Genomic DNA, 21775 nt, shown 5'->3' on the forward strand with positions numbered 1-21775 from the left:
TAGTATTGTTTAGATATTACAATCTGTTTGCGTCGCACATTCCATGAGTTTGAGATTGTTTAAGATTCATTTGAGCTGCCATCATTGGTTTTGGATGTGCTTTGCTGATGCAATCAGGAAAATCGATGGAGAATCTGTTAAGCTAGATATGATATCCTTGAGGATTTCCTCATATGAAAGCCAGAATTAAGGACTAGAGGAGAAAGAGGTGGAGTCGATTATAAATGAAAACAACATTGTGATGTGAATATCAGGATTTAACTGTGTGATTTTTGAGTCAAACTCGATGACCCATGTTTCATGAGTAGTGATTCAACATGAATCCATCTCTCATGAGAATAAATGGAACACTTAGCACTCATTGGATCTAGGTGATGCTCACAGGGGTGAAGCACCGGGACTTCCCGGGAGGTCACCCATCCCAGTACTACTCCAGCCTGAGCGCGCTTAACTACGGAGTTTCCTCCACAGTTAAACCCAAAGCTTGCAACCCCATTTGCAAAACCTTCACCAAGTGTTGTGCCTTATAAGAAATTGAATGTTGTGAAATCTCAATAAGGAGGTCTGAGCGGGAGATGCGTATACATCCCACACGTGGCAAGAAAGAAATAAAATACCCTTTTAAATACAGAGAGTCGTAACGTGGGCTTGTGACCCGAGTGGGGACGCACAAGGTGAAGGAATAGGAGAGCTTAATGGTCGGCGAGGAAGGAAGATGCGTGGCATTTCATGTGTTGCGCCCTGCTCCAAATAGAGAGTCGTTGCGGGGCCATCCTTCGAAGGAAGGATACCTTGTCTCACAGCGTAAGGCGGGAGGGGAATGCGTGAGGCTGGTTTCACAAAGCAAAGAATACCTCCCGCTCCCTACAGTGGAAGAATTACGCGCCGCTTGCCCCTCTAACCGCTGATCCTCCCGGCCTCCTCATCCTCGGACCCCGACCTTTTCCACTATGGCATTAAATGCTGCAACTAGATTATATATATGTCTATAGGTTAAGTGCAAGTTTAAAATTTTACTATTATACCTTTTCATATCTCACAATTTTAAATCACTTTCATATTGAATCATTGGTTTGGGTTGTCCCTTCAGCAACAACGGATTCATATGATTATCAGCCAAGTGTTTTTTTTTTTAGGACCAAAAATTTGTGTCTAAGATTCACAAATCTAGATGCGCAACTCCCAATAATATTCCTAAACATACAAAAGGAGGGGAAAAGCCCCCGGCCAACCATTGTTCAACAACCATTCTAGAAGATTGGATAACACCAAGTTCATTCAAAATTCTTCAAAGAGATTGAATTGCAATTAACTTGGAATCTTATGACCTAAATTCCTATTAAAGATAGAAAAAAGACACACATCATGAATTTTTAAGCATTCAAATTCAATAACATAATAATTGATATGTATGACGTACTGACTTAGTAGTGTTTCTCAGTATGGCTCAAGGTTCAATCTTTTATGCACATCTCCAACTCGACCTATTTTTCTTATATCCAATGCTATCTAAATAACATCGTTTGATCCCATCATTTCATTATGGTGAATAACATTAATAGATTGTGGTTCTTGGGTTGTCACCAATTACATAATAAAGTAGTGGTGTTGCCAATACTAGGAATTCATAGGGCTCAACACTTCAATTTGGGAATTAAAGATTCTTTCCAACAATCTATAATGTCCCTCTAATTCCCAATTTGAAGTTTGGAATATATTTATATATGTACTATGAAAAACTTGCAAATACTTCCACCAATTTTTCGCTTAGAAATATATTTAACTTATTTTGATTCAATATATACATTAGAAGATATATATGTTCTTGGATTTTGTGTGTGTGTGTGTGTGGACATTTAAGTTGGTCACATTATTAAGGGTGACCTATAACATTAAATATACTTTACTTTATACTTTACATTATTATATATAATCCACAACAATAATTTCATGTATAAAGTAAAGTATATTTAATGCTATAGGTCACCCTTAATAATGTGACCAACTTAAATAGCTATCATTACTTACCCTTTATCCCCCCTCCCCCTTCCCCTTACTTTAATCCACTATTTAATATCCCACACCCTTCATTACTCCTCTTACGTTCACTCAACCCTTGTTATTCATGTGCCTTTTACTTACCATAGGTTTTTGGTTTATAGTTGTCTTCTTTCTTTTTTTCATTTTTTTAAAAATTCCACACACTTATCCACCCATTATCTCTTCTTGGCTCTTTTTGTTATCTCCCTTCTCAACCCTCCCTAAATGTTTCATTTATGTGTATCTTGGCACGAAACTAATGTTCCTAGTAGCCCCACTCATTGATGTTAATTTTCTGAGAAGAAATATACTCTTCCTACTATGGTTTTTGATATAATATTTTTAAATTTATTTACACCATTCTAATTTTTTTGCCAAAGGCATCCCTTTTTTGAGGTCTCCAAACTTAATTAAAATCAACGATCAATATTTCAATATTCATCAATATAGTGTGCAAGACACTTGAACTAATCTAAAGCGTTTATTTCATACCATCAAAATAGGCGTGTCAAATTTGTAATTCTTGTGATGTCACATGACAACTGTACTTCTTTCCAATATTTTAGTACATTTCTTGTTGATTATATTTTCAAAATACAAATGTTCAATTTGCAATTTTTTTGACCCTTCATGACAAGTGTACTGCTTTCCAATATTTTAGTACATTTCTTCTTCTTCTTGTTTTCCATTTCGTTAAAGTTAATTTAGGTTCTTCCATCGCTGATCACACGATATTCATTATAAATAGCCCACATTTTCTTGCAACTATGACAAGATTCATCACTTGTTTGTTTACTTTAGGCTTTGTCATCATAACTCGGATGATTAGTTCTCTACCATTTTACTCGCACAAAGCATTTTCATGGGTCTATATGTCACGAGTGAGTTTAATTAATTCTAAGTTGTAATCAAACAATATAAATGCTGAGGGTCTGTCTATCACTATTATGTCCCTCATTTTCAACCGTATGGAACGTGTTTGATAATTTATCCACTTTTTCCTCCATCTAGGAGTGGTTTCTTAAACTCATTGGATCTTCTGCTACAATCTATAATGGTATTCTTGCAGTCTTCATAAATTCCATTCCTTCAGTATGGCGCCTGTAAACACAACATTTAGGCCCCGTTTGGTTACGGGAAGAACGGGCATGGAATAGGGTTTTTCGAGCCAAAACCAAGTTATGGAGGAAAAACATGATGTTTGGTTCACCAAACGTAGAACCCGATTTTGGTTTTCGTCTACCAATTTTGCTCAAAAATTGGAAGAAATAACTTCTAGGAAATAGGTGGAAGTTGAAATGAAAACCAAGTTTTTTTTTTTCTATGAATGCGTTTGAATAAATCGTCGGGTTTGCAGAATCTGCCTTAGGTTTTTGGAATAACAAATTGGGATGTTGTGTTGTTTTTGGAAGACGATAGATTTTCGTGCTCTGTTGTGCGAAGGCGAGGGTTTCTGGTTTGCTTGGTTTCTTGGGCTGTGGTCATGGCATTTTTTGCGGTTTCTCTGTGGCTGTGGCTAGGGTTTCTCCACTTTGAAGGGCGGCAGTGGTTTTAAATGGTTCTCTTCTCCCACCCACCTTTGCATACTGGATTTTTTTGGGGTTTTTGTTGTTCATTCAAACGTAACAGTTTGTTGCAGGTCTGGTTAGAAAAATAGCTAAAATATATGCTCAGGAATGAGTTGAAGTATGTTTAACTCTGATTACTTGTATATATCATAGTTAAAGTTTTAATTTTTTGTACTCATAGCAATGAAATTTACAAGTATATCAATAGCTTTTATCTATACATAGCTGACCTATACATAGTTTATCATGCTTCTATTTCTATCTGCTATTTGCTTAGCAATTTAGTCAATATATGTGGTAACTGTTTGTTTCAAATCTATTTTTAAAATAGTCAATATGTGCTCACTAATAAATTTGAGTATAGTGCTGTGAGAGATCAATACTAGTGAAATGAACAATTAAACTTTGTAACAGTTTCTGGCTGTTTGTTTCAAATATGTTTAGCAAAATAGTCAATATGTGCTCACTAATAAATTCCACTATAGTGCTATGAGAGATCAATACCAGTGAAATGAAAAACCAAACTTTGTAACAGTTTCTTGCTAGTAATGAGTTCTAGTATACTGTTGTGAGAGATGAATGCAATACCATTAAATAGAGCCAAGTCATAAACTTGTGCTCACTAATAAATTCTAGTATAGTGCTGTGAGAGATAAATACCAGTGAAATTAATAACTAAGAGATCAATACCAGTGAAATTAATAACTAAACTTTCTAACCTGCTTTTCCTCCATAACCTGGTTTTGGCTCGAAAAATCCTATTCCACGCCCGTTCTTCCCGTAACCAAATGGGGCCTGAGAGACAAATGCAATACCATTAAATAGAGCCAAGTCATAAACTATGTATGGATCAACTATGTATAGATCAATGGCAATCATGGCTTTTATCTATACATAATCAATATGTGCTCAATACATGCTTAATAATGAATTCTAGTATGTGCTCATGTGATTACCTGTATATATCATAGTGCCAATCAAGAAAAACATGGGAATCATGGCTTTTATCTATACATAGTTGACCTCTACATAGTTTATCATGGTTCAAATCTGTTTAGCAAAATAGTCCAATATATGTTGTAACAGTTTGTTTAGAATCTGTTTAACAAAATAGTCAATATATGCTCACTAATGACTTCCAGCATAGTGTTGTGAGAGATCAATACCAGTGAAATGAACAACTAAACTTTGTAACCGTTTCTTGCCAGTAATGAGTTCTAGTATACTACTGTGAGAGATGAATGCAATACCATTAAATAGAGCCAAGTCATAAACTATGTATGGATTAACTATGTATAGATCAATGGCAATCATGGCTTTTATCTATACATAATCAATATGTGCTCAATATGTGCTCAATAATGAATTTCAGTATGTGATCATGTGATTACCTGTATATATTATAGTGCCAATCATAATAGAAAAACATGGCAATCATGCTTTTATCTATACATAGTTGACCTATACATAGTTTATCATGGTTCAAATATGTTTAGCAAAACAATCCAATGAGTTCCAGTATAGTGTTGTGAGAGATCAATGCAATACCATTAATCAAAGTGAATCATGCCAATGAAATGGACAACTAAACTATGGATATATCAAGTATGTATTGATCCATGCAAAATCATTCAACATACTTATGAGGTCATAAACTATGTATAGATAAAAGCCATGATTTCAAACTATGTATAGATCAATGCAGAAAGAAACTCTATTCCCACTACCAACAATGCTACTTTTCATCTTCTAAAAGACGAGCCTCAGTTTCAGCGGACCCGACGGTTTATTAAAACACATTCATAAAAGCCCAAATTCAAGTTATAGTTTCTACATGTGTATGTGTACATACATACATGTGTCTATACATTTATACATGTGTGTACATGCATACATACATACATACATGTGTGTGTACGTATTATACATGCATACATACATGTGTGTGTACGTACATACATGCATACATGTGTGTGTGTATGTACATACATGCATACATACATACATACATACATATATGTGTGTGTACATACGTACACACATACATACATGTGTGTGTACGTACGTACATGCATACAGACATGTGTGTGTGTGTACATACATGCATACATGTGTGTGTGTACGTACATGCATACATACATGTGTGTGCACATACATATACACATACATGTGTGTATACATATAGACAAATGGAATCAGTATTATGCTTTCATTGGTGTAGATAGATTACATGGAGTAGAATGACACATTATTGTAATTTGTTCATTATGGGCTTATGATCCTCAATAGTTGGTACTCCTTGTTGTTTTTGAATAAATAATTGACTTCTTAATGCAATGAGGCTAGCAAATAATCATTTTGTATCTCGATAGGTGATAGTTGATATCTCATAACTGATAGTGTTTAAATTGTCCACCTTTCAGGTCATTGATGGATCCTATGGAGAGTATAGAGGTCCAAGGAAGCATAGTTAGGAAGACCACATACACCCGCATTCTCACAATTCTTTTTGCTTTTGTTGGCATAGCCAAAGTACTGGTAGCCCGAGAAGGCAGTCAAATGGGTAAATGAATAAGAAAAGAAAAATCCTTTTGTAGAGACATTATTCATTTGAATGAGGTGGATTGTCATGATCAGATTCGGATGAGTAGGGCAACCTTCTTTTCTCTAGCTCATATTCTGAGGTTGAAAGGAAGCTTGAGATATACGATCCACTTGAAGTGAGAGGACCAACTAGGGATGTTCCTCCACACCCTTGGGCACAATCTAAGGAACCGCAAGATTTCCCATAACTTTGGGCACTCAGGAGAGACAGTCAGTCGGTACTTCCACAAGGTTTTGATGGCTATCTTAGCCCTTCACAAAGATTACTTCATACCACCTGGTCCAGGCACTCCTCCCGAAATTAGTGGGAACGATCATTTTGAACCATTCTTCAAGGTAAATCACACATTGTTACAAGTTTATTGTCTAGAATGTTGTCCTTATCTTATTATTACTTGAGCATACATTTGATCAATGTGTCATATCCCACAGGATTGCATTGGAGCCACTGATGGAACCCATATTCCAGTGTGAGTCAATGTCGACATACAGGGTAAATATCATGATAGAAAAGGGAACCTATCACAAAATGTTATGGGTGTCTGCTCCTTTGATTGTAAGTTTTAGTATTGCCTTGCTGGTTGGGAAGGCTCTGCTACAGATAGTTGTGTTCTAGCCTCAGCTCTATCCAGATCAGATCCACTTGTAGTTCCCCCTAGTAAGCCAAATCACATTTTAATATACTCAAGGTTATGCTAAACGGTTCAAGTATTGACAGTATACTTTCTTTATGTAGGAAAATATTATCTCGTGGATGCTGGATATCCAAATGCACTTGGATTTCTCGCTCCTTATCGGTGTACACGCTACCACTTCAAAGAGTGGTCAAGAGAAAACCCAATAAACTCTGCACATGAGTTGTTCAACCATCGACACTCCTCTCTTAGAAATGCAATAGAATGTACATTTGGTATTCTGAAGTAGCATTTTCCAATCTTAAGACATGCAACGTCTTATGATATCATGACACAATCCTATATTGTTTTAGCATGTTGCATACTTCACAATTTCATTGCGATAGAGGATGGCCTTCCATCGGAAGAAGCTATTGAAGAGGAAGATGATCGTGATGGGATAGAGGTACCACTGCTTGAAACATATGGGTTGTGTCAGGATGATAGAAATGAGTGGGCCCAATTTCAAGAAGATATAGAAAATAGGATGTGGGAAGATTATAGATCTCGAGAATAAATGATTTATTAGAAGGCAATGTGCTTTATATGATTAAATTGATGTATGCATATACAATGATAGTGTGTGATTTCATTATTCTGATATCAGTCCTTGCTACATTCTAATTAAATAAAAAGAACATTAACTTTCAATTTCACACCTACATTATGTACAAAAATTGTTGATCATATCTGCAATATACAATCCAACTTGAAATATAGATTACATTGTTTTAAATGCAAGAAAGCACAATTATTATACATCTTTGCATTGAGAAAGTATAATAACATGCTTCATAATGGGGCTCATGACTATTTACTTGCCATTGATATCACCATTTTGTCTTGCTGGTAGTTTTTTTGATGTTGATGTGTTATCATCAATTATTACTTAAAATGTGTATCATCTTCAGTTAAATGCTTTCAAGCTTATTAAATGTTAGCCTCATTGCATTAGGATGTATTAAAAAATGATATTTAAAGTTTATCATCTTCAATTTTAAATGAAATACAGCAAGTAGTACCAAATGATGAAGATCATAAGCCCACTAGTAAGAAGAGAACAACGAATTCATTGAAAATCCTATTTTTCTGATGTTACTGCTTGCTACATTCCATTTAAATTTAAAGAGAAATAACTTTCAATTTTAGTCGTATGATTACTTTAAATCATAATACGTTTACCTATTCAATATGTTAGCCTCATTCCATTAATGACGTATTAAAAATTGATAGTTAAAGATTTTCACCTTCAAATTTAAATGAAATACAAGGAGTACACAATGGCATATACCGAGCTCATGATGAGCATGGAGGGATCTGATCATGTGAACTAGATGTGTTCTCCCATTACTTTGAGTGATATAGATGGATCCCTCACTGTGAGCAACAAATCTTCTTCTTCAAAGAAGAAAATGTGGACAAAATCGATGGAACGCAAGTTTCTAGACTTTCTCCTCGAACAAGTCCATCTCAGATGGAAAGGTGAAGGTGGGTTTAAAAAGAGGCATGGACTATGATAGAGAGGACATTCAATGCAGTGATGAAGTTGAATCTATCACAAGATCATTTTAAGAATAAGCTAAAAACATGGAAAGTAGGATATAAAGTAATGAAGGACTTGAAAAATACAAGTGGGTTAGCTTGGAATGAAGAAACTCAAACTGTGGATGCTGAGGATTCAGTGTGGGATGACCTTTTGAAGGTAGGATGATCTTTGTACTCTTTTCATTGAAGAAATTTTCCCTTCTTATTTTAATAATGAAAAACTTACAACCTAATCCATCTATTAATGCTTACATGTAGAGGAGAGAATTCAAAAATGTAAAAATGTATAAGAGGTCACGTTTCCAATATTTCAATGAGTTGGCTGTAATTGTCAGTAATGACATTTCTGAAGGGTTCGCATCTACAATGCCCCTTGATGTTGAAGAAGGGCACCCTATGAATGATGCATTTAACATGCTTGATGAGGATAATACCAATTGTGGTACACCTCTTGACAGCCAACCAGATATTGATGAAGAGTTACATCATTCCAATCAATCGAGTGCAAGTGCTAGAGGGACTCCTCCACCATCATCATAAAGGGGGCGAAAGAGGAAGAAAACATATTTGGCTACATCATTGGATGTGATATGTGAAACTATGAAGGAACTAAAAGATGGCCTCGATAAGCCTCAAATTGTAAAAGTGGATAAATCTGAAGATGATAATATTTTGACTACTGCATATACTGCTCTCAAAGTTGTCCCTGAATTGAGTCGAGCAGTTTTTGTGAAAGCACATGATACCTTTGTGCTTCAACGTGAAAGAGCCAAAGGGTTCTTGATGATGGATGAGGTAGAGAGAGTGGAGTGGATTGCAATGACATTTGGTACCATTTAGCTATTTCAGCTACTGGCTGGATTGCAATGACTTATGCTGCATGATTACTCTATTCAATGGTTTTGCATTAATCTCTAATAGCACTGAACTGAAACTATATTGATCTCACATCACTATATTGGAACTCATTATTGAGCACATTTTGACTATTTAATTAGTGATCTCTCACAGCACTATACTGGAAGTCATTAGTGAGCATATATTTACTATTTTGTTAAACAGATTCTAAACAAACTGTTGTAGCATGTATTGGACTGTTTTGCTAAATAGATTTGAACCATGATAAATTATGTATATGTCAACTATGTATAGATAAAAGCCATGATTGTCATTGATCTTCCATGTATCCATACATAGTTTATGAGTTGGTTGTGTTTAATGGTATTGCATTGATCTATACATAGTTTATGACATCATAAGTATGTTGAATGATTTTGCATGGATCTATACATACTTGATATATCCATAGTTTAGTTGTTCATTTCATTGGCATGATTCACTTTGATTAATGGTATTGCATTGATCTCTCACAGCACTATACTGGAAGTCATTAGTGAGCATATATTTACTATTTTGTTAAACAGATTCTAAACAAACTGTTACAACATATATTGGACTGTTTTGCTAAACAGATTTGAACCATGATAAACTATGTATAGGTCAACTATGTATAGATAAAAGCATGATTGCCATGTTTTGCTATTATGATTGGTACTATGATATATACAGGTAATCACATAAGCACATACTAGAATTCATTATTGAGCACATATTGACTATTTTGCTAAACAGATTTGACACAAACAACCAGACATTGTTACAAAGTTTAGTTGTTCATTTCACTGGTATTGATCTCTCATAGCACCATACTAGAATTTATTAGTGAGCACATATTGACTATTTTGCTAAATAGATTTGAAACAAATAGTTACCACATCTATTGACTATGGTAAGCAGATAGCAGATAGAAATAGAACCATGATAAACTATGTATAGGTCAACTATGTATAGATAAAAGCTAGTGATATACTTGTAAATTTCATTATTGAGCACATATTGATTATGTCTAGATAAAAGCCATGATTGCCATTGATCTATACATAGTTTATGACTTGGCTCTATTTATATGGTATTGCATTCATCTCTCACAACACTGTACTAGAACTCATTATTGGCAAGAAACTGTTACAAAGTTTAGTTGTCCATTTCACTAGTATTGATTTGTCACAGCACTATACTGGAATTCATTAGTGAGCACATATTGACTATTTTGCTAAACAGATTTGAAACAAACATTATGTGTGTACACACATGTATGTATGTATATATGTATGTGCATATGTATGTACACATATGTATGTACGCATGTATACATACTTGATCTATGCATTGCATTGATCTCTCACAACACTATACTGGAACTCATTACTGAGCACATTTTTACTATTTTGCTAAGCATGTATGTATGTATGTGCATATGTATGTACACACATGTATGTAAATATGTATGTATGTATGTGTGTATGTATGTACACACATCATGTATGTACATATGTATACAAACTTGATCTATGCATAGTTTAGTCATCCCTTTTATTGACATGATTGGCATTGTAGGTTAGTTGTTCATTTCATTGGCATTCACACGATTGGCATGTGAAGTAATTCCAGATGGTTAATTGGCTTTTTGTAATGGTATTGCATTGATCTATCACAACACTATATTGGAAATCATTACTGAGCACATTTTTACTATTTTCCTAAGCATGTATGTATGTGTGTGTGTATGTATGTATGTACGTATGTATGTATGTATGTGTATGTACACATGTATGTACGTATGTATGTTTGTGCATATGTATGTACACACATGTATGTACGTATGTATACATACTTGATCTATGCATAGTTTAGTCATTCATTTCATTGACATGATTGGCATTGGTCAATACATAGTTTAGTTGTTCATTTCATTGGCATGTGAAATAATTCTAGATGGTTAGTTGGCTTTGTTTAATGGTATTGCATTGATCTCCCACAACATTTAGTTTATGATCTCGTAAACATTTGGTATAGTTGTTCATTGCATTGTTAATTAGAGTTATATTTGAACCATACATATGCGGAATACACAAGGAGTGGCAAATGATGAATGCTCAATTGTAGAACTTGAAAGCATATAGAAATGTGATTTGCTAGATGATTGTATAGTTCATGATTCTGTCCTATGTTATATCTATAGTCCTAATTTGCTTGCATATGTTTTTATTTTTTGTCTTTTTGTCCCTATTTGATTTCCTATGTATGTTCTCATTGACAAGATTATCAAAAGTATTGAGGATTTCTGGTAGATGATTGTACAGTCATGATTCTATCCCATGTTATATGTATATTCCTAATTTGCTTGGATATTTTTTTAATTTGTTTTTTTTTTCTTCCACAATTTGGTTTCCTATGTACATTCTTCTTGACAAGATTGTCAATGGTATTGATAAAGTGTCTTTCTCTTGTATTTTTTAATTGCTCTTGATTTGTTGATATTGCAAGACCACACATGCTGATAAAAAATGAGCTACCTGATGATTGTTTACTGTGTTTGTAAATGGTCAATATTTCTAATGCCACTCCTTGGTGTATTCCATTAAAAAAAATCAGGTTTTAATTTTTCAAGCATGTTTAGTTCATATATGCAAGATTGACCATCTCACAATACAGACAGTAATGGGAAGATTGAGCAACATGAGAGAGTTGCCATCGAATGTGGGGCATAAGGGCATACATCATGGATTTCTCAGTGTTTTCGTATTCAACGGTGTGTTTTTACACCACCATTCAAATCATGGATATTGTTCTATCAAGTTAGCAAGTTTTCATATTGTTCATGGATATGTGATCTAGTTAGCAAGTTTTCATATTGTAGTAATTATGTGAAATTCATTATCAGAATTTCATGATGTAAAAATATGATTTATATGATTAATGATTTTCATGATCTTTTTTTTTAAATTGCATGTAAAATCTATGTAGCCAAAATTCCACATTTTTTAAGAGCAATTATTGACAAAGCATCATTTTCTTGTTAAATTTATCATCAAATGTTTAATGTATGTGAATGTAAAATGGTATATTTTTTCCTATATAATATTTCACGTAAAATTTTAGTTGCATATTTTGTTGAATAATTAACTAACTTAATAAATTTATTAAAAGGGAGAAATACATAGAGGGGCAGAGAGTGTGGGATAGGAAGGGGGAGGGAGGGACGGAGGGAGAGAGCGAGAGAGAGAGAGGAGCTTGTGTGTTCCTGCATCTGTAGAAAGGTGTATGTTGATGTGTGTTTTATGACTCACCAAATAGTAGAACAAAATACCAAAATATCTTATCCTCTCTTGAATGTATATCTGTCTATGACCTCATCAAGATCTTCAAATGTCTCCTCCCCAATTGAAAGCATTTTCCAAGTCAAAGATAGCTAGCAAAATCCTTTTGGTCTTTTCCTCCCTCCACAATATCCTTGTGTGCATAAACTCCATTGAAAATGTTCAGTGTTAGAATCAAGTGAGTAGGCCCTTTCAAGCTTGGATGGATAATACTCTCCCCTAGCTCTTTATCTACTAGGAACTTAATGGTTTCATTCTCTTGTTCACTTCATGAAATGGAATCCTCTTCCGTAAAATATGGATCCTTAACCTCCTTATCCTTATCCTATTCACCCTGATAGTTATCATTCTTCAGTGAAGTCTCTTTGCAAGTTAACTCAACTAGGTACTTCACTTTTGTCATAGTTTTCACCCAACGGGTAAGGATGTTGCCTTCTACAATTTTTTCTACAGGATCTATATCTAGATCATCAGAAAGCTCCTCTTTCAATATTATTCCTGTCAAGCCTGATTCCAGATCACAAATTATACGATGATTTTGGACTCTACGGACTGTTACTTGGACAATTTTTCCCACTGACAGGGTCTCTTCATTTTCTCCAGTCAGCAAATAAAATTCCTCATCCTGGGATGGCTCTTTATATGGCGATCTCAAATCCTTAAATCCATGTAACAATTCACTCTTTATGTTAGAAAGGGTTTCTTTCTTTTTATTGGATGTCTATTGCTCCACACTTGTAGCATATTCATCAATATCAAGGGTATTTAACATATCAAAAAAAATTTGACATGCTCAACAGCCATTTCTTGTGTTTTCCTCATCCATATCATCTATATCATGTCCAGCTTCTTCATAATATATGTCCTTAGCCATTTTCTTGGCAAGTTCATATGACTCTAGATGAATTCTAGTATCATCCAATGGATCCATAAAATGGTTTCCGGATGCTACTTGTCCATTCCCTCTAACCCTTAAAAAAACCAATAGCATTTATAAAGACAAGTCACTTCATAGCCTCTACAGTTGGTTGTTGTAACCATTACCTGCTCAACAGCTTCATACTTTTCATCTGGAGTAAGGAAATGTTCTAGTGAATGAAGCTTCAATGATAATATTTCTTTGCCAAGACTACATAATGTTGCAACCATGGCCAATGGATTCTGAAGATACTGACCAAGAGCCACAGCACGCCACACAATCCCTCTCTGTGTCGGCAATTGGTCCTGAGAGATGTGAGAATTCTCATATAGTGTAGGCAATAATTCATCTGCATAAACAACATTTATTGTGTCCAATCCTTCTGCCAAATCACGTGGATGAACACAAACACAGGGAGGACAAAAACACACACATATTTAGTGGCTAAGTCACAAGGTTCGAGTTTGAGTTTGAGTTTGACAACTATGAAGTTCGGATGAACTTGACAATAAATTCAATTCGACGATAAATTTTTCTTATATAATTTTTCAAAAATATATAATATATATGATCACAATTTCCAACAATGGGACAAAAAATAACTTTGTACAAATGATTGCAAGTATGATTATTCTTTACTTTTCTTTGCTAATAAATAGAATTAAAATAAAAAACAATAATCATTTTATTTATTCGACTAACAAAATAAAACTGTGAATATTCAAGAATAAAAAATAATAATAATGTAGTCTAATTATAAATAAATTAAATCATAAATATTAATACTTTACTCATTATAATCCTTGTGTTTCAATAAAATAAGATTAAAAAAAATTAAATCAAATTCCAATTCCAATTCGAAAATGAACAACCAAACACAACAAAAAGATATTCCCAATCATATTCTATTCCAATTCCAATTTCTAAATTGGCAACCAAACATAGAATATGGATTTGAAAATTCATCTTCCGTGTCAACCAAATGGTCCAACTATCTTCCTAAAATGCATAACCAGGTTTTCAAAAACTTGGTTATGAGATAACCTGGTTATGAGAGAAATTCATCTTCCCCAACCAAACGGGGCCTTACATTAGGTAATGTACTCTTAATTTTAGTTTTGTTTGATTGTAGAACAATGAAAATTTTATTGTAAAAGGAATTTTTTTTTTTTTTTTTTTGTATGCGATGTTAACTTCTAGGCATTGATAAGTTGTGAGTTTGTTTGAACATTGGTTTACTTGCATTCTTATCATAATATATGTTTACTTCTACGAAAGCTTCGAATTTGAGGCCACAGTACTTCGCAAAAACCATTTAAATTTGTTTTTGACACATAGAAGAAGTCACTTATTTCAACTTCATTTTGATAACTCATTCTCTATTGCCTCTCATTGCATGTAGTCTTATGACCTGACATATATAGTGCTTCAAAACTAAACTTTGTCTACATATCTTCTATGTTGACTTTTGGCATGATCCTTCTTGTATGTCCATCTGTACAAACCTTGTATCAATGAAAATAAAGCATAATATGATGGGCATTTATTGCTTTGTCTTTACTCATGTTGTTCATTTATGTATCTAATGGATAGTACCATTTCCTTTGTCTTTCTTGTTTGTAGAACCTGATAGAACTTAATAGCAAATGTGGAAATCACTTTATTAATAATTTTAGCATTTGTATTTATTGAGACTCTTAGATAGCTATTGTTTAATTATAGTGAGAAAATGGCACTAAAATGTAAATTTGGAATTTAAAATGAAATGCGATGAGAATAGGTGGTGCATGTTTAATAGTCAACTACCATGAGACTAACAAATAGTATGAGCTTCATTCCTATAATTTTTTTTCCAAATTTAGATAATACTCCAATTTATATGCTAGAGTAAGTTCATCTTTGTGTTATGAGTTTGATATTTTATTTGTTGTATTCCAGATTGGAAGCCAAAGCTTATTTTTCTACTTTCCTCAAATTGTTGTCATTTTGGAAAGACTGTAAATGTTGTAATTTGCTATGTCTTTTCTTTGCATAAACTTTCATATGTTATTCAATGAATAGTACATATTCTGAAAGTTTTGTATTTGTAGTATGTGACATTACACTCAGTTGATCTAATGATACATGAAGATTGATTTTTTTTATATAAATGTGTACAAGATTCAAGCTACATAGTTTTCGTCAACAAGCATAGCGTTGCACAGATTTATGTTGCCATTTTTACAAGGTAGATAAAGTATTTTTGGAGGTTTGGTCAGTTTAATTTAGTACATAATCTATGGTTTTTCGTAATATTCTATGTTTTTTTTGTCACACATGCTTTAATATTTCATGCCATCAATGTCCACCCTTGAACATCACACACTAAGGGAAGAATTAAGGTTGGGAAAAAAAGTCAACTTAGACTATTTAACACTTTTGGTCTAGGAATTAAGCTGTGTAATGTTTAAGTCGTCCCACCATCAATACCACATATTGTAAACAAATCCTATTTGTAGTATGTGATATTATGTTCAATTGATCTCATTACTCATGAAGATTGAACAAATATTTTGTGATATGATATCTTCTACAGAAGTTCCAACCAACATAATTGTCAACAAACAAAGCTTCTATTCTACTTTCCAATCACCTCAAGGTACACAAAAACTATAGTTGTTTATACAAAGACTGAATTACAAAGGGTTAAAAAATTGATAGAAATTATAGGTAGCATAATTTTTTTTTATTAATAAAATGTACTTTTTCAAAATATCAAACTTAAAGGATAGACATTGATATAAACCATTGAAAAGATTCAAGCATTTTGACATTGATAATTAAAGGTTTTTTTGTAATACAGTTATTGTTAGTTTATTTTCATTGTCCATTTCACTACAAATGAAATTTACATTGTATCGTTTCCTTTGAAATGATAAACATATACAATTCAAATTTTCATTGAACTCTAGATGGCGATAACAATAACTACAAAAAGGAGAAAGCCTTGACACCCAACCTAAATAGTTGGGAAAGCAATGATGTATAAATATGATTGTTCCAAGTGTGATATGCCTTGTGACATTGAAACTTTGGTAGAAGCAATGGTGCACATAAAGAAACAAAGGAAGATATGTATTGTAGCTCGTAGGAAAATAGTTACTGCATCAATTCTATCTTGCTTCTTACCGAAGCCAATAATGCCACCACTCATAAATGTACCTCAAATTGAAACATGTAAACCAAAGGAAAAAGCTTCTATTCCACGACAAATAAAAACAAAAATCATGGCAAAAAAATAACTAGAACATCCCATATCTAGTCTAGCATACATGCTAATACCATCAGACCTAGAGGGCCAAGGAGAGCCCATAATAGCGAGTGATTGTATCTTCGAATGGAGCATATAGCTATAAATATTTTTGTAGATATAAGACAATTATGACATTAAAAATGATATAATAAATATGGTGTGTTGTAATATAACAGATATCAAAAATTGTAACTAACAAATAACTAGACACCCAGTTAGGCTTAGAGGCACATGGAGCGTATCCTTGTAAATAGTGATGTAGATTAAAGACAATTTTTTTTTGAAAATAATATATAAATTTAGTTATGTTGTACTTGTTATTGTGTAATGAGAAAAAAGCTTATGCCTTGGTAAAAGTTGTTAAGGCTTTTAGATGCTACTTGATAGGTGTCATTGTCATTGCATTTGTACACAGTGTTGTTGTCAAGGACATATTTTCTCAGCAAGAGGTCTCAGGTAGGAGATGCAGGTGGATCAATAAGATCCAAGAGTTTAACATTGAAATACAGGTAACAATATTGGTGAAAGGCTAGGGATTAGCTAAGCTTATGGCTCAGACTAACTTAGATGCTAATCGGATTAATATAGTGACAGATAATTTGAAGTCAAGCCTATGTGGTATGGACCTGTGTGAATAGTACACCAATGTCATTCATTATTTGCAACATATGGAAGCCCCACCTCATTTGAATGAGAATGAAAAAATAAATACCAAGCTACAAGCCATCAGGTACATTATTGTCTAGAATGATTTATGGTGGAGGAGCTTTGAGGGAGTGTTGTTAAAATGTGTTGATCAAGAAAGCTCAAGAGGAATATTAAAGGAAATGCATTCTGGAGTTTATGGAGGACATTACATGGCCAAGACCACTGCACATAAGGTAATGAGAGCTGGATTTTGGTGGCCATCCCTTTTTAAAGATGCTTAGGTAATGGTTAGAAAGTGTGATGCCTGTCAAAGGTTTGCAGGTAAATTAAAATTTTCAAGGAATACTCCATTAAAGCCAATTGAAGTCCAAGTGCCATTTCAGCAATGGGGAATGGATTTTATAGGTGAGATTTCTCCCAAGTCTAGTAATGGTTATTCCTGGATATTAGTTGCTACTAATTACTTTACAAAGTGGGTGGAGGCAATCCCTACAAGAAATGTAACAAGTAAAGTTGTTAACAATTTTCTGATAAATAAAATTATATCAAGATTTGGTTTTCCACAGAGAATTGTGACAGACAATGCAATGTGCTTTAGATTTGAAGAATTTATAAAATTTTGTGATAAGCATGGGATAACAAAATCAACATCTTCTCCTTACCATCCACAAGGAAATGGACAAGTTGAATCTACAAACAAAAGCTTGTTAAAAGTTATTAAGAGAACCCTAGATGATAATAAAAAAGCTTGGGATTCTAAATTGCAATTAGCAATATGGCCTGATAGGGTGACTGCAAAGAAGGCAATAGGAGTAGCACCCTTTGATATTGTGTATGGAATTCAGGCAAGGATGCCTTAGAATAACTTGGTAGGACTTTACAATTACATCCAATTGTATGATGAAGTATTACTGATGACATGCAAGAAAGGTTGGATGAGCTTGTAGAATTAGCAGAAACTAGGAGAGAAGCATCTCTCAGGAACCAAAAGTTGCAACTACATGTCAAGACATTATATGAGAGAAGGAAAATGAGTAAGAAGTTTGAATCTGAAGACTTGGTCCTCATGTGGAATGCAAGAATTGAAGAAAAAGTAAAACATGTCAAATTTGACCCTATATGGTTAGGTCCCTACCTAATTGAAACTTCATGGGGAAAGGATTCTTATTTACTGAAGGATCTATCGAGTAACATTCTTGAGCTGCCAGTTCATGGATACTTTTTGAAGAATTTTTTTCTGCTGAAATGCTTACTTTATCCATGAACAATAGTTTTAGGTTTTTTGTATACTTGTATATCCTTTGATCTTTATATAGTTTCATGTTCATAGTTTTTCCCCTGTTGTTATTGCTCTCTCAGAGTTGTTAGGTTTTAAGAAAAGATAAGTATGTGGTTTGGTTCTCTGAGGGATTCTGAGCTCTAATTTGAATCCAATGTTTTCAATGTCCCCAGACAGAGCCATTGTTGGTCTGATTTTTACAAAATAAAATTCTCCTAGTTCTAGGTATGAAAAATTAGAATAAGATATGTCACTTGCCTTCTAGGGTGTGGGTTTTTTGGCTTTGTAATTTTTTTTTAAAAACCTAGGAAAATCCTATCAAACCCTAAGTCTTGTGCTTTTTAAATTTAATCGGGTGTGAATCTTTTTGAATTTCAAATATTCCTTGACTTGTTTAAATTTTCCATTATACCAAGTGTTGTTTACCGAGTTTGTTCCTACCATCCGGTCTTTATAAGATCTACAATGGTCATTATGTCACATAGAGGAAGTGTGAGGTCTTTAACCCATGCAACATAGCGACTGCCATGAAATGGAATGATGGTGTTGTAAAGTGGAAGGTCGGCACCAAAAATACTCATTGTTTCAAAAGTTTGATGACTGTTTAATGTCCAAATTATCAGCATCAGAAAAGGAACTAGTTGGAACGAGTTTAAAGTTGGCATCACCATAGTCTAATTTTTTTGATGAGTCGCTATGTCACAACTAGAAAAAGAGTGTACCCTTCTGGTAGCGACATAGCACCTTATCAGAGAATGTAGAGGACATCGATTTTTTGAAAAGGATGATAACCATGAAGTTCCCAAGTGATATTATGGATGTGTACATTTATTACTCTATCAGAAGCATTGATCATAGAAATATGAAGGAAACATGGAGGTATTCCTGGCACTAAATTCTCAGTAGTATTCATGAGGTTGCTATGTCGCGACTAAAAAAATAATGAATCTTGCCGGTAGCGACACAATGACTAGACAGGGATTGGTTTTGTGGCAGTGAATTTAGAAGGTGGGTCCCAACAATCATCTAGTTAGGGATGAGCCACGTAATCTCCTGGACACATTGGCATCCTACTAGGAAACATGTATGCACCAAAAAATTCAATAACACGGGAGGTCACTATGTTGCAACCGAAAAATCCTTGTGCCTTGTCAGTAGTGACATAGCGCTTAGCCTAAAAATGTGAAATATGGTAGGGTCCAATCATGTGATGTCACAACAAGGATTAGAGTATTAAATTATTTTCCAATTCAATAGGACACTTCCAAATCATCAATGACATGGACCCACACCCAAGTTAGAAGAGCAAATGAGAGATTGTGATCGTTGGATTAAATCAGATCAACGATCATTGCCAAGTTGCTATGGAAAATTGCAAGTTGTTTACTCAACATAACATGGTGACTAAGGGACCCACCGCAATTGTATAAATTTAATGCAATTTCCTCACCATTAGATCAAGCTTAAATCAATAGTTGTCACTTCGTCGCTATGGGGAGTTTCTCAAGTTTTAAGGATAGTGACATAGTGAGCAAAGAAAATGAAGGGGGACCCACCATAGTTATATTGAATAATGAATCAAATGCCCACTGTCAGATTGGGATGGAATCAATGGTTGTCATTATATTGCGTAGACAACATGCTTGCTCTTTATGCATAGCGATGTAGTGACTTGGCAACACGTGTCCTTGAGGATTAGTGGGTCCAGTTTATAGCACTAGTACTAAAGGAAAAACACATGTGGAGGATTTTCATTGGATTGACCTCCAGTATGGCAAGTGGAAAATGAGTCATTCTTGTTTTCACTCTTGGATCATCGAATTTTCTGAAATCGATGGTGCAAATTTGAACGTAGAAGGTGGTGCCACTCTATTTCCCTTATAGTTCAATTATGAGGAATGAAAGCTTCACATGCGAGTGAAAAAGAAAGTATATTGCATAAAATCTTGCCATTTCCATCCCACGTGAACAAGATTTCAGGCCTTTAGAGAAGAAATTAGTGAGGATTTGTGCTAGGCTTGATCAAAACATGAGATAATTTCCATTTGTTTGTAAAGCATCATAGAGTTATAAAGGAGAACAAGCAACAAATCAAGTGAGTCCCTATGTTCTATACTCTCTATAGTACTTTCATTTACTGCAAGTTATATTTGTCATGCCTCCAAAGAAGGTTTTCTTTGGTCAGAAAGACTATTTGGCCTAGAATATCCATGATGACCTTCTTGAATTACTCCCTGAGTCTACAAATGAGACTGTTAAAGTAAAAAAGTTGACCCCATTAAACCCTAGACTCAAGATTGTAGACGGGCTATATGATAAGGGGAGTTGGGTTAGGGATGCCAAGATTTCTCAAACTAGGCTTTCACTTTTTAAAAAATGGTTTTCTGAAAGGAATTTATTTACCCCACATGCAAATATCTGGAACTTTGATTTAGGAAAGCTAGTAGTTCCATGTGTTTTTATGGATTATGACCTCTTGGAGGCTGTTGCAAAAAATTATGATTAGGAAATCAAAGTAGTAAGGAGAGTTGATGGTGAGCCTCTGGTCACAATTAACCCTAAGGAGATTCGAGAGGTATTTGGTCTCGATCCTCTGATAGAATATCATGTGCCCATTGACCTACCAAAGTTAGAAAAGGAATATATATCAAAGAAGGATGAAATCAGGTAGGGTACACTGAGGGCACATATAGGCACAATTGGAACTTTACTAGCAATCACAGCTTCCTCTAGGGAACCTTTCAAGAAGGGGTATTTCAATGTCTGAGCTGTGGAGGCATACAAGACTCTATGTAGAGTTTTTGGTGAAGATGAAGGGGATTTTATGCCCATAAGTTTTATGTATATGATTGTTCAAATTTCTTCTTTTGGTGTTAATGTTATTTTTTCATTTTGCCTCATATTTAACAAAAGAAATTCACACAAGCCTGGTTGGGATTGCAAAAGACAAGGTAGAGAAAACTTTTGGTCATTATTCTTTGCTAAT

The 21775-nt window shown here is 34.2% G+C and overlaps 1 non-coding gene across 1 annotated transcript; it reads left to right on the forward strand.

Annotated features, from left to right (window-relative positions):
• The first annotated feature begins 634 nt into the window (after positions 1–634).
• On the forward strand, positions 635–944 carry LOC149539961 (signal recognition particle RNA). Its single transcript, XR_016356642.1, has one exon.
• Positions 945–21775: the final 20831 nt, after the last annotated feature.

Source organism: Cupressus sempervirens, chromosome 9 (assembly GCF_028749045.1).
Source record: "Cupressus sempervirens isolate cs-2001-9-10 chromosome 9, ASM2874904v1, whole genome shotgun sequence".
Classification (NCBI taxonomy): Eukaryota; Viridiplantae; Streptophyta; class Pinopsida; order Cupressales; family Cupressaceae; genus Cupressus; species Cupressus sempervirens.